Source organism: Pelophylax lessonae (assembly GCF_965119305.1).
Source record: "Pelophylax lessonae genome assembly, chromosome: 1".
Lineage (NCBI taxonomy): Eukaryota > Metazoa > Chordata > Amphibia > Anura > Ranidae > Pelophylax > Pelophylax lessonae.
Window position 1 is genome coordinate 115971636 of NC_138768.1, and position 13231 is coordinate 115984866.

General features: G+C 47.1%; 1 protein-coding gene across 1 annotated transcript in view; it reads right to left on the reverse strand.

Annotated features, from left to right (window-relative positions):
• Positions 1–13231, reverse strand: part of SREK1 (splicing regulatory glutamic acid and lysine rich protein 1) — a gene marked incomplete at its 3' end in the record, with an annotated part of 224498 nt that overhangs the window by 41621 nt on the left and 169646 nt on the right. The window lies entirely within an intron of this gene.

Sequence of the window (13231 nt, forward strand, 5' to 3'; positions counted from 1 at the left end):
GGTTAAAAAAAAAAATCTATTTTTGCAAGAACTTACCGTAAAAACCTTTTCTCGAGTCCTTTGATAGACGCAACTCTTATGCTTCTTTTACCATTGGGTTATGCTGCCCCCTGCAGGAGCAGTACTAGGCAGGTGAAAAAAGCAATTCACCACGCCTACGGAGGCTGTCCCTATAGGCATAGCCCCACACACCCTGCTCCAGAAAACCAGTTTCGCTGCAAGCAATGAAAAGAAGACACAAACCACCCAAAATATCAGAGGGGCGGATGCTGTGTCTGTCAATGGACTCAAAAGAAAAGGATTTTACGGTAAGTTCTTACAAAAATCCAGTTTTCTCTATCGTTCATTGACAGACGCAGCTCTTATGCTTCTTATACCACTGGGACGTCCCAAAGCAGTGTAGGCATGAGGGGTGGGGAGAACGCAACCAGATAGTAAACAAACTCCAAAGGCTAAACTTAGCCAACTGGGTACCATGAAGCTCAATCAGGAACAACAGGAGCTTAACCATGAAAGAAAAAAACCCCTAAAGAGAAAAACGATTCTCTTATGAAACAGCAGCTTGTAAAACCTTGCGGCCAAAGGAAGCATCCAAAGATGCCAACAAATCTACCTTGTAGAATTTTGTAAAAGTGTGCAGACGACTAAGTCCCTGCTTTACAAACTTGCACTACTGAGGCCAGATGGCGAAAAGCCCAAGAGGCACTCAGCGCTCCAGTAGAATAAGCCTTCACAGGGAAAGGAGGAGGGACCTGACCCTTCAGTGAATAAGCCTGCCTGATCCACCTGGATATGTTCGCAGCAGACGCAGCCAAACCTTTGAAGTCCTTCGGTAAGAACAAAGTCTGATTTCCTCAAAGACTCAGGTTACCGCCAGATAAACCCTTATCACCCGAACCACATCCAGAGTGCGCAAGGCAATTTCCTTGGGATGCTTAGGCTAAGGACATAGGGAACGCAACACAATGTCTTCAATGAGATGAAAATCTGACACCACCTTAGGAAGAAAAGACGGATTAGTATCACTTTAGCTCTGTGGACCTCCATATAAGGCGAACGACAGGACAGCGCCACCAACTCAGACACTCTGCGGGCAGAAGTAATTGCCACCAGAAAAGCAACCTTCTGTGACAAAGAAAGCAGAGAAATCTCCCTAATGTTCTCATAAGGAAGCTTTTGAAGAACAGACAAAACTAGATTGAGATCCCACAGAGGCAACGGGGATCTCCTCAGAGGAGCCAGATGACGCACCCCCTGGATAAAAGCTATTAGCAGCCAACAGATGTTGGAAGTAAATAGCCAGGACCGACACTTGGCCCTTGATAGTGCCCAAAGCCAACCGCTGCTCACCCCCTTTTGTAAAAAGGCCAAAACTCTAGCTATAGAAAACAAGCGAGGGTGCAGCTGCAGCGATTCACACCATGAAATGTACGATTTCCAGGTACGATGATAGATCTTTCTGTACATGGACTTCCTGGTCTTTAAAGTGTAGGAATTGCAGAGTCAGAAAGACCTCTATCTCTCAACACCTTGCTTTCAACAGCCATGCCGTTAAAGCCAGCGACCATAAAGCATGATGAAAGATAGGTCCCTGGGACAGCAGATCCTCCACGGTGGATCGACGACCAATTTTACTAGGTCTGCGTACCGACGAGGCCAGTCTGGGGCCACCAGAACGACCGGAATTCCTTCCACAGCCACCCTGCAGAGAAACCTTGGCAGGAGTTTGATCAGAGGGAAGGCATAAATCAGCCGATACTGGCTCCAAGGAGCCACCAAGGTGTCTGTGGCGACGGCCAGAGGGCCCCGTGACCTGGCCCCAACCTCTGGACTTTTTGTTGAGGCAAGACGCAAACAGATCTACCTCCAGAGTTCCCCACCAGACACACAGGAGATGAAACCCCTCCGGATGAAGGGACCATTCCCTTGATCCAGCACCTGACGACTCAGGAAATACGCTTGCCAATTCTCCACACCCGAGACGTGGACTGCGGAGAGCCGGAACATTGTCTTCTGGCCGCCAGGACACTCATGGTACCAACCCTGATGATTGATGCAAGTCACAGCCGTGGCATTGTCCGATTCGATCCGAACCGGAGTACTCCGTAGCCGAGTCGACAAGTGGAACAGGCAAAGCTTAATCGCTCTGAGCTCCAGAATATTGATCGGTAAGGAAGACTTCTCTGTCGACCAAGTCCCCAGGCAAAGAGCTTCCCCAGCACACCACCCCAGCCTGACAGGCTGGCGTCCGTGGTGACCACCGTCCAAGTGGCAGAAAGGACTTGCCCTGACACAAAGCTGGCGACTGGATCCACCAGGATAGAGCAGACCTCGTGAGGTGGCTCAAACGGATCATCTTGTCTAAAGACCATGGATTCCTGTTCCATTTCACAAAAATTTGTTTTTGCAGAGGTCTCGAGTGAGACTGAGCAAACGGGACCACCTTGAAGGTTGACACCTTTAGACCCATGGCTCTCATGCAAGTCCGTAGTGAGGACCGATCGGTTTCGAAAAGCAATGTGATCTCCCCCTGCAACTTCTGAAATTTTTCAAGAGAAGAAAAACCCACGCCAAGGCGGAATCTAGAGTCAGCCCCAGATAAGTCAACCGTACTGAGGGTCGTCAGAACAGATTTTTTTTAAATTGATCGTCTACCCAAATTCGAGAAGGGTCTGAACTGTAATTGACAGGTCGCCCAACAGAGCCGAGTGAGAGTCTGCTCTTAACAGGAGATCGCCCAGATATCCCAGGATCGCAATCCTGTTCCAACGTAACAAGGCCAACACCGGGGCCACAACCTTGGTAAAGACTCTGGGAGCGGAAGCGAGACCAAAGGGTAACGCCACAAATGGAAAATGCTCCTCTGCCACAGCAACGCAGGGAAATCGCTGGTGTCCCCTATAGATGGGGATGTGCAAATATGTGTCTTTGATATTGATGGAGGCCAGAAAACCCCCCTGATTCAAAACTGCCACCGCCGACCGAATGGACTTCATTCAAAACTTCTGCACCCGTACAAAATGGTTCAGAGCCTTGAGGTCCAGGAATAGACGCACCTTGCCATCTTTTCTGGGCACCGTGAACAGGTTTGAATAGAAACCTTGAAAGCATTCCTGTGGAGGAACCGGCACAATCATTCCTTCAGCAAGGAGATCCTGCACTGCGTCCCGAAGATCCTTCAAACGATCCGGAGACCGGGGAAGATTTCACTGAAAAAACCTGGCCGGCGGACCGAAATTCGATCTTGTACCCGGAACTAATCAATTTGTGAACCCATTTGTCTTGAATAAAGGAAGTCCAGGGTTCCTGAGAGAAGCGCAGATATCCCCCCACCCCAGAAACGGGTGAGGGTGCCCCTTCATGCTGAAGAGGACTTGTCTGCAGAACCGGACTGACTGGTCTTGGGCTTGCCTGACCAGGACTTCTTAGCCCCTTTCAGAAGCTCTAAACGGTTTACCTTTTTCTTGCTCCCCGGAGGCATGAAAAAAACATGAGCGGTGAAGGAAGGCCCCCATTTATTACCGGCTGCTTTACCTTTGGAGGATTGAGGAAAAAGATTACTCTTCCCACCAGTCAGACCCTTGATCAACTCATCCAGCGAGTCGCCAAACAATCGCTCTCCCAGGAAAGGAAGATCTGTTAAGGCCTTCTTGGAAAGCCTGATCAGCCGACAAGCTTTTCAGCCACACCATGTGATGTAAGGCAATAGCCACAGCCAACACTCTGGCCAGCAGGGGAGCCGCATCTAAAGAGGCATCACACAGGAACACCAGGGCCTGGGCCATCTGGTCCATAAGTTTCATCCGCTCGGAGGAAACTAAGTCAGGATCCAAGTTCCCCTTCAGAACCTTTACCCATTCCGTAACCATCTGTGATACGAAAACAGACACAAAAACAGGTTTCAGGAGAGAATACGCTAACACATAACGGTGGCGGGAAAGGGATTCCACCCGCCTGTCCACCGGATCCATAAAAATATAATTTTTGTAAGAACTTACCGTAAAATTATTTTCTCTGAGTCCTCCGACAGTCGTCTCGACTCGTGAAGGCTAACTGAACAGACGCAGTTAGCCTTCACGAGTGGGTAATGCGCCTCTCTGCAGGAGAAGGCTAGGCAGTGAAAAGGTTAACAAAAGCTTTTACACATAACACACCTCTAGGGGGCTGTTCCTCAGCTATTACCCATCAGCCACTAGGAGCTGCTGTTTTGTAGCAAGCAGTACATGAAGACTATCAATCCCAAAAAGAAGAGGGGCAGGGGCAGCAACAGAGGACTCAGAGAAAATAATTTTACGTTAAGTTTTTACAAAAATTCTATTTTCTCTTAAGTCCTCTGACAGTCGCCGCCTGTTCAGTTAGCCTTCACTAGTGGGATGTCCCAAAGCAGTGCAGGTGTGAGGGGTGGGAAGACGCAACCTAGAAAAGGCAATGTGCAACCAGGCTAGAGTCAAAAATACTGAGCCAACAGGGCAACAATAGCCCAACATGAGCCAACCCTGGACAAAGGAGACAGGAACACATGTCTCTGCAAAACAACCGCCACGCACAAAACTCCGCGGCTAAAGAAAGCATCCTAGGATGCCAGTAGAATCAGCAGAATTTTGTGAAAGTGAGGAAAGATGGCTACGTTTCCGCTGCACACACCTCAGCCACAGGAAGCCGGATGGCGGAAAGACCAAGAGGCAATGACGGCTCTAGTAGAACGTGCCCCTCACATGAAAAAGGGGGGAACCGGAGCCTAGTCCGTCCGATCCAAACCAGAAGAAAATTGCAGTGAACACAGACGAACGCTTCAGAGGGAGGACAAACAGGGAAGAAGACTTCCCAAAAGACTCCGTGGCAGACAGGCAAAAACCTGACTGCCAGGACCACATGCAAGGAACACAGGACAAAATCCTTGGGATGCTTGCGTTACGCCCAAGGCGGAAGCAAATGGAAGAAACAATGAGGAGGTGGAAAGCAGACACCACCGCAGGAAGAAAAGAGTGGGTCGCCGGACCACGATATCCCTAGAAACAACCAAAGGCCAAGACCTAGCCACCAATACCGACACTCTGCAAACAGAGGTGACAGCCACCAGAAAGGCAACTCACTGGAACAACACAGGCAAAGCTGGTTCTCTGATTTCCTCAAAGGGAGGCCGTTGTAAGAAAAAAAATAACAAAAAAACAAAAGTCAATCCCCACGGTAGCAAGGGAGCCTTCCGCGGAGGAGCCAGACGATGCACCCCTTGAGTAAAGGTGCGAATCAAGGAATTAGTCGCCAAGGGACGCTGGAAGAAAACCGGTAAAGGCCGACAACTGACCCACGACCGTGCCAAGCGCTGATCCACACCTTTCTGCAGGAAGGCCAAAACCCTCGCTACCAGGGGAGGGGCAAGGACGGACGGAGCGCTTCACTGAACTTGGTTGTGAGACTGTCGGGCTGTCAGCGATATCCACTGCAGGGGATAAGGGCGTAGCTGCGGCGTCTCCCACTATGCCACAACGGCATTGTAAAGAGGATTATCAGCTAAGAGGCTATCTAAAGGTGCATGGATGCACTGGTAAATGTGAGTGTATCACCGCTTTTTTAAATGGAAGAAAGAAGGTTTTAAAATGATATAAGCACTATTGTGAGCTTTTTCTATTCCATGTATACGGATCATTGTGAGGATAAATGGTTTATCTAAGGGGAGAAGATCACCGGGACCTGCCGGATATCAAGCATTTATACCCAATTACATCCGATACGAGATTGCTAAAGAGGAGATTGGCTAATCTATGGGAATAGATCACCTGAAGTCGTCAGGCATTCAGCATTTGAGTGCATTTACTTTATACACAAGGTGAGCGCCCAATCACAAGGGGGTGCACAATTAGGAAACAGCTGTGACACCCTGGTCACTCACGTGGTTTTTGGGAGCACAGCCACATATCTGGTGGCTTGAGCACATATAGTGGACTGTTTATTGGCACTTTATGTCACAAAATTTATTGGACACTACCAATTTATTTATATATATATTCTCTTATGATATTGTTTGCTATTTGCACATATATTTTTTGGTGATATTGTATTATCAATGGTATATTGCTTGCTATTTGCACAAATATTTTTATCGGTGACATTGTACATTTATTATCATTATTATATTGTTTTAAGATCCACTATTTATTCACTGCCACAATTGAATAAGGACTTTGGTTTTATGAAAAATTTATTGAACACTATTGAGGAATTATAGGTATTTATTTTATTCACTTGAGCACAGAGATTTATCTAATTTTAAATAGGACCCAGTATATAATATTTCATGAACATATTTTATCACCAATATATTCTCTTTTAATAGGTTTTTTACTTTGCGCAACACTATTTTACATTTAATAACCCGTGAAACCCGTCCCGCTGAGGGACTGGCACAATGACTCCTAGGGCGAGAAGCTCTCGCACTGCCTCCCACGAGATCATGTAAGCGATCAGGAAACAGATTGAGATTTGAAGGAAGGAAACCTGTTTGCGGGGCGAGAACAAAACTCGAGCTCACACTCTGAATGAAACAGTTCGTGAACCCACCCATCCTGAATTAGGGACAACCAGGGTTCCCGAAAAGTGACGCAGACAGCCCCCCACCCCCAAAAAGGGTGAGGGCGTCCCTCAGGTGGAGGAGGACAGAGCAGCCGAACTGGCTTGACCTGCGACCGCCTGAGGCCTTGAAGGAGTTACCTCTTTCCCGCGCCCCTAAGGCACGAAGGGACCCCCGAAGTGAAGAAAGGACCCCGCCTGGCGCGGGGAGATTTCACCTTTAGGAAGTGTGGGGCCAAAGGGTACCCACACCACCCGCAAGACCTGCGAGCAACGCATCTAAGGCATTCCCAAGAAGCCGAATACCCATAAAAGGGACATCAGACACAGATTTTTATGAAGCGCGGTCAGCCGACCAACGTTCAGCCACAAAAAAAGCGGCGGATTGCAACCCATACTTAAAAACCGAGCGATCAGGGGAGTCTCGCTCCAAGGCCGCAGCACAAAAGGTACATCACGGCTTGTACCATGTGAGTCACCAGGTCAAGGGCAGTCTGAGAGACTGTCTGAGTCACCAAGGCGCGGTTAAGCACCCTGGACCATTCCGTGACAGCTTGAGAAAACCATCACCGAAGCGAACCTAGGTTCGAGCAGGGAGCCTGCCACCAAACACATGTGACGGGAAAGCGGGTCCACGCGCCTATCCGCCGGATCCGTGAACACCGGGAAGTCCTCTACGGGCACCCACATGGATGCATTTAACCCAGAAAAAACTGCGGTTAACCTTCAGTGACACTGTCCAACAATTACCCACAGCATCCGCAAAAGGGATAACGGTAATTAAACCGCTTCGGCACCGCCATCATATGCGTGATGCGATGCCATAGGTCGTTCACGGGTATGTGAAAACTCCTCGGGGCAGGGAAAAAACCTGACCGAATCCTAGGCGTTTTGCGGGACCCGAAGGAAACCCGCCAACCTGACTGGATGGGCTCAGCAGCAATATTTCAAGTCTCTCTGACAGAGCTAAGAAGTGCAACAACTATAGCGCGTTCCCGCGCCGCAGTGGAGGAGGACCCCTCCTCCATCCCATCTAAATGTGAGGACTAGGACCCCTCAAGGGGCACATTGTCCGTGGCAACCAAGGCAGGCACTGAGTCAGAAAAACGGAAGTAGTGCGTTCAGACAGCAGCAGACCATCCTGGACGCCAAAGTCGCAGCAGATAAGGAGGCCATGGAAGAGGATTCAGGGGTTCCTGAAGCACCAATCAGGCCTGTGGGGAGTTTGCTATCCTGGGACTCCATATTGCATTAAAAAAATTATTTAGGACACCGGCCCTTTAAAACCGTGGTTCCCGCCATGCACACCGCAAATCTATACCGCCGGTGGAGACCCCTTTAAAACTGCTAAAGTACCAGAGAGCCGTTTTGCAGGAAAAAAACCCTGAAAAACCGCCTTGAGCCATAATACAATGAGTGCCAATTGAAAGTAAATGGGACGAAGCACTCGCAAAATGGCCGCCGCCCTTACTAGGCGGCCGCCCACAACAAAGATGGCGCCTGAACCGGCGCCTTCAGTGAGAAAAATGGCTGCTGCCCATACAATGAGGACAGATAACCTGCCCTCACCCAAAATGGCGGCCGAAAGAACGAAATTAGCACAAACCCAGGGACCTGGCCACAGCGGGGACACCTCAGAGGCACCCCCCAGACATACAACAAGCCCCCACACCCCCCATTCAGGCAGTGTGCATCGCACAGCGCCCCCAGCGGGGGCAGGGAGGTAAGGGACACCCAGAATGGCCAGGGAGGGGGATACTACAGAGACCATGTTTTTTTCTGCCTACCTCTAGGAGTGGGCCCATTACCCCCAATTAACTGTCCCGGGGACACGGGGGTAGTATCACTCACCATTCCATGGATTGCGGGCTCCGCTCCCACACTGAGTGCGGGTGCCGGCAGCCAGGAAGGGATGCTAGCAACACAGGGAATTTGAGAGTTGAGACATCCTGGCGAAGAGGCCTGGGCGCACCAATGACCTACGATGCTCGTTGGCAGGCTGGGACTCCATAAGGATCTATATTATCCACTGCGAAGCCCAGCTCTGCTGTCGCTTGTAGTCCTCCAGGGATCCTTCTAACCAGCAATAGTGAGTGAGGAAAGAAATAAAAAGAAAAAACTTTTTGCAAAAATAAAGGAGAGAAAAAACAGACATAGGTCCCAGCAGGTAAGCCTATGTCCTACTCCTATGCTACGCAGCAGAAAACTGAAGAACAGCTCCTAGTGGCTGATGGGTAATAGCTAGAGGTGTGTTATGTGTAAAAGCTTTTGTTTGTTAACCTTTTCACTGCCTAGCCTACTCCTGCTGAGAGCCGCATTACCCACTCGTGAAGGCTAACTGAACAGGCGGCGACTGCCAGAGGACGTAAGAGAAAACAGAGGAATCTTCCACAGGCACTATAGTAGATTTATTCAACGTGGAAACAGGATGATCCACCTTAGGCGGTACCATACAACGGTTTGAAAACGTCTCAGCAAAGGCATTTAAAGCGCTTAGGCACTACTAGCACGTGCTTGATGCGCCACCATTGGTCATTAATATCATGAAAATTCTCGGGACAAGGGAAAACACTGCCTGCTTTTTGGGTCTTGCGGGAGCCAAAAGACACCCGTGTCCCTGCCGGCGTGGGCTCATCTGCCATTTTTATAGATTCCCTTACTGAAACAATCAGGGCTTCCACCAAAGCTCGTTCCTGCGCTGCAGCTAAAGAGGACAGGTCCTCTTCACCATCTCATTGCGAGGGCAGTGACTCCCTCAAGGAGGGGGAGACCATATCAGTCTCTGAATCAGAGGACCCCACCAATGATGGTGAAGCAGCTGTTTTCAGCTAGTAACCTTTTTCATCACAAAATCGACCTTGGTCGCCAGGCTTTCCAGTGCTGCTGAAAATCGCCGTCAACGACTGTGATCCGGAAGGTTCAGTAGTCGCACTAAGGGGGTCTGAGGGTGAAACCACTGCCTGGGACTCCATAATTAATACAACAAAGAAAAGGAGTACTGTTACTTTAAAAGCTCCGATCACCGCGGTCTGCGGAGTCCCCCTTAAATATATACAGATAGCAGAAAGTGCAGGGATATGCCAACAGAGACGCCAGTACTTTACCACCTTCAGAAAAAACCTCCTGAATCGGTCTGTGCAACAGGAAAGTGAGAGTCACAGGAAATATCAGCCTGGACAACATGTGAAAGGTCCATAGGGCTACACAAAAATGGCTGCCAATGCAAGGCAATGGGGAAAAAAAAATTCTATTGCCCACACTAAAGATGGCGGCTCCCACGGCACGCCATGCGGTCAGGGGACCCCCATATGGAGGCCACAAGGGATCTACAACCAGACCCATCAGGAAAAGATACCATACTAGCAAAGTGAGTAAAGATAAATAAAACAAAATATTCTTAACCACTTGCCTACTAGGCCTATTTTTGACATTTGGTGTTTATAAGCTAGAATCAGTTGTTTTTGCTAGAAAACTACTTCAAACCCCAAAACATTATACTTTTTTTTTTTAGCAGAGACCCTAGAGAATAAAATGGAGATTATTGCAATATTTTTTATCACACCGTATTTGCGCAGCGGTCTTCCAAACGCAATTTTTTTGGAAAAAAATCAATTTTTGAATTAAAAAATAAGAAAACAGTAAATACAATAGGAGGGGCAAAGTGGGACTTTAAAGGTGCAAATGATGGAGAAAAATCTGGATTCTCATAAAAAATCACATTTTATTGTACATGAAAGACTAAGGACATAACAGACAATACTTTAAAATGATAAAAGCACAAGAAAGCACTCGATTATGTCAACTCTACATGTTTCGCCATCTTCATAATAGCTTCTTCAGGAATTTGATAGACATTTCTCGAGAGTGAACATTCTAAATTTACAAAAGAGAAAAATGAGAATAACAAAACAAAAAAAGACAAAAAAGCAAAAAAGGGCATATATCAATGGTCCTGTATTGAATGCCCAAAAACCTCTAATTTCAATAAACATGACATTGAAGTATGAACAAAATGTACCTTAAGAAAACCTGGACCCTTGATTACCGGGGATAGCAATGACGTAGATACAAAGGACAAGGGTGGGTGGGAGGGAGGAAGGCAGAGAGACCTGACCCCTAACATTGACCCATAGAGGAGACGCGAGCCAAGCCAAAAGTGACAAAAAGGAAAACTGCGGCTTGATCTGGTAGGGAGTTGGCTTTAATTCCTATATGATCATCAAAAAGGCCTCTCCAAGTGTATCTTCTCTTCAAATTTTGAAGTAAAGGGTACATTTATTGTCAATCTAAAATTTGAAAATTTGAATATATCTTTTTCATTGCTTATGTTTTCATCAAATTTATGCAAATTGTTTCCCCATCTTTCAGCTGCAGTTTTCCTTTTTGTCACTTTTGGCTTGGCTCGCATCTCCTCTATGGGTCAAAGTTAGGGGTCAGGTCTCTCTGCCTTCCTCCCTCCCACCCACCCTTGTCCTTGTATCTACGTCATTGCTATCCCCGGTAATCAAGGGTCCAGGTTTTCTTAAGGTACATTTTGTTCATACTTCAATGTCATGTTTAATGAAATTAGAGGTTTTTGGGCATTCAATACAGGACCATTGATATATGCCCTTTTTTGCTTTTTTGTCTGTTTTTTGTTTTGTTATTCTCATTTTTCTCTTTTGTAAATTTAGAATGTTCACTCTCGAGAAATGTCTATCAAACTCCTGAAGAAGCTATTATGAAGATGGCGAAACATGTAGAGTTGACATAATCGAGTGCTTTCTTGTGCTTTTATCATATTAAAGTATTGTCTGTTATATCCTTAGTCTTTCATGTACAATAAAATGTGATTTTTATGAGAATCCAGATTTTTCTCCATCATTTGCACCTTTAAAGTCCCACTTTGCCCCTCCTATTGTATCTACCTTTATTTAGGGATGTGGTGCTCCTAATATTTCTCATCTCTGGCAATATACAAAAGAATTAAGAAAACAGTAAAGTTAGCCCAATTTTTATCCATAATGTGAAAGATAATGTTACGCCGAGTAAATAGATACCCAACATGTCATGCTTCAAAATTGCGCACGCTCACGGAATGGCGACAAACTTTGGTACTTAAAAATCCCCATAGGCGACACTTTAAAAATGTCTACAGGTTGCCATCTTAGAGTTACAGAGGAGGTCTAGGGCTCAAATTATTGCTCTTGCTCTATCGATCGCGGCGATACCTCACATGTGTAGTTTGAACACCGTTTACATATGTGGGCGGGGTTTCCGTATGTGTTCGCTTCCGCCCGCGAGCTAACGGGGACAGGGCGCTTTATTTTTTTTTTTTTACTATTTATTTTATTTATTATTTTTACACCATTTTTAAAAAAAAAATAAAAAATTGATCATTTTTATTTCTATTACAAGGAATGTAAACATTCCTTGTAATAGAAATAGGCACGACAGGACCGCTTTTTTGTGAGATCTCACAAGTACACTAAAAGATATATATTAAAAAAAAAAAAAAAAAAAAAAGGGGGGACCTTTAAGCTGGTTGCTAGGCAACGACGCTTGCCGTAGCTCCAGTCCTCCAAGACCATAGAGTCGAGTGAGGGCAAGCTTGCCCTCACTCGACATCCTGTCTGTGAGGATCCGGGTTCCGATCGTTTTCCCCGCAGCCGGCGGTTCCGGTAAGCGGGGAAAAGGACCGGGACGCAGCAGGAGGGGCACCTCTTCCGCCATCCCGGAAGTGTGATCCCGCGGCGAATCCGCTGCTGGGACCACCCTTATCGGAAAATCGATCGCCTGCAGTTTAAAAAAATACCAGGGTTATGGCAGCTATCTGCTGCCATAACACCGGTATTTAGGTTTAAACACAGGACGTATATATACAGTGGCCAATAGGGAGGTGGTTAAAAGAATATAAAAAAAAAACTGAGACCGAAGTCCCAGCAGGAAACCTAGGTCCTTCTTCACTAGGCAGAAACAAACTGGTTTGTGGGCGTGAATTGCTTTTTTACTAGTACTACTCCTGCAGGGGGCATCATAACCCAATGGTATAAGAAGCATAAGAGCTGCGTCTGTCAATGGATGATAGAGAAATAAAAAAAAAAAAATAAATAAATGTAAAAGACTATGCTTTCTCCTTAAAGTGGAGTTCCACCCTAAAATTATACTTACCTCCATCTTCTTGCTCCGGGTCACCTGAAAAACAAATGGATGAATTTTTTTTTTTTTTTTACTTCCCTTGTTTAAAAGAAAATATACTTACCTTACTTCCTCTTCCTCCCCTCGGCGGCCACGGCGATTCGTCACTTCCTGGCTTGCAATGATTCCTGGGAGCTGAACGTCATCGCTCCCAGGAATCAATGCGCCTGCATCGGCCCCGACGTCAGTTCCGGTGCAAGCGCCGTCATACCTTGCTAAACAGCTTCTGGGCATGCCCAGAAGCTGTGCAGGGATGATGCTGCGGCACCGGAAGTGACGGCGGGGCCGGTGCAGTGCATCGTGGGACCGAAGAAGACGCAGAAGAGGATCGCGCTGGCTTCAAGCTGCCCACACCTGAGATGGCAGCGCTGGACAAGACATTTTCAAGGTAGGTATTTCTTCTAAAAGGTAAGTGCAACCCGGGACAGATCAGAGCTATCCATTGTGGAATGCACTAGCCCTGACTGTCCCGGGGGTATTTTTATTA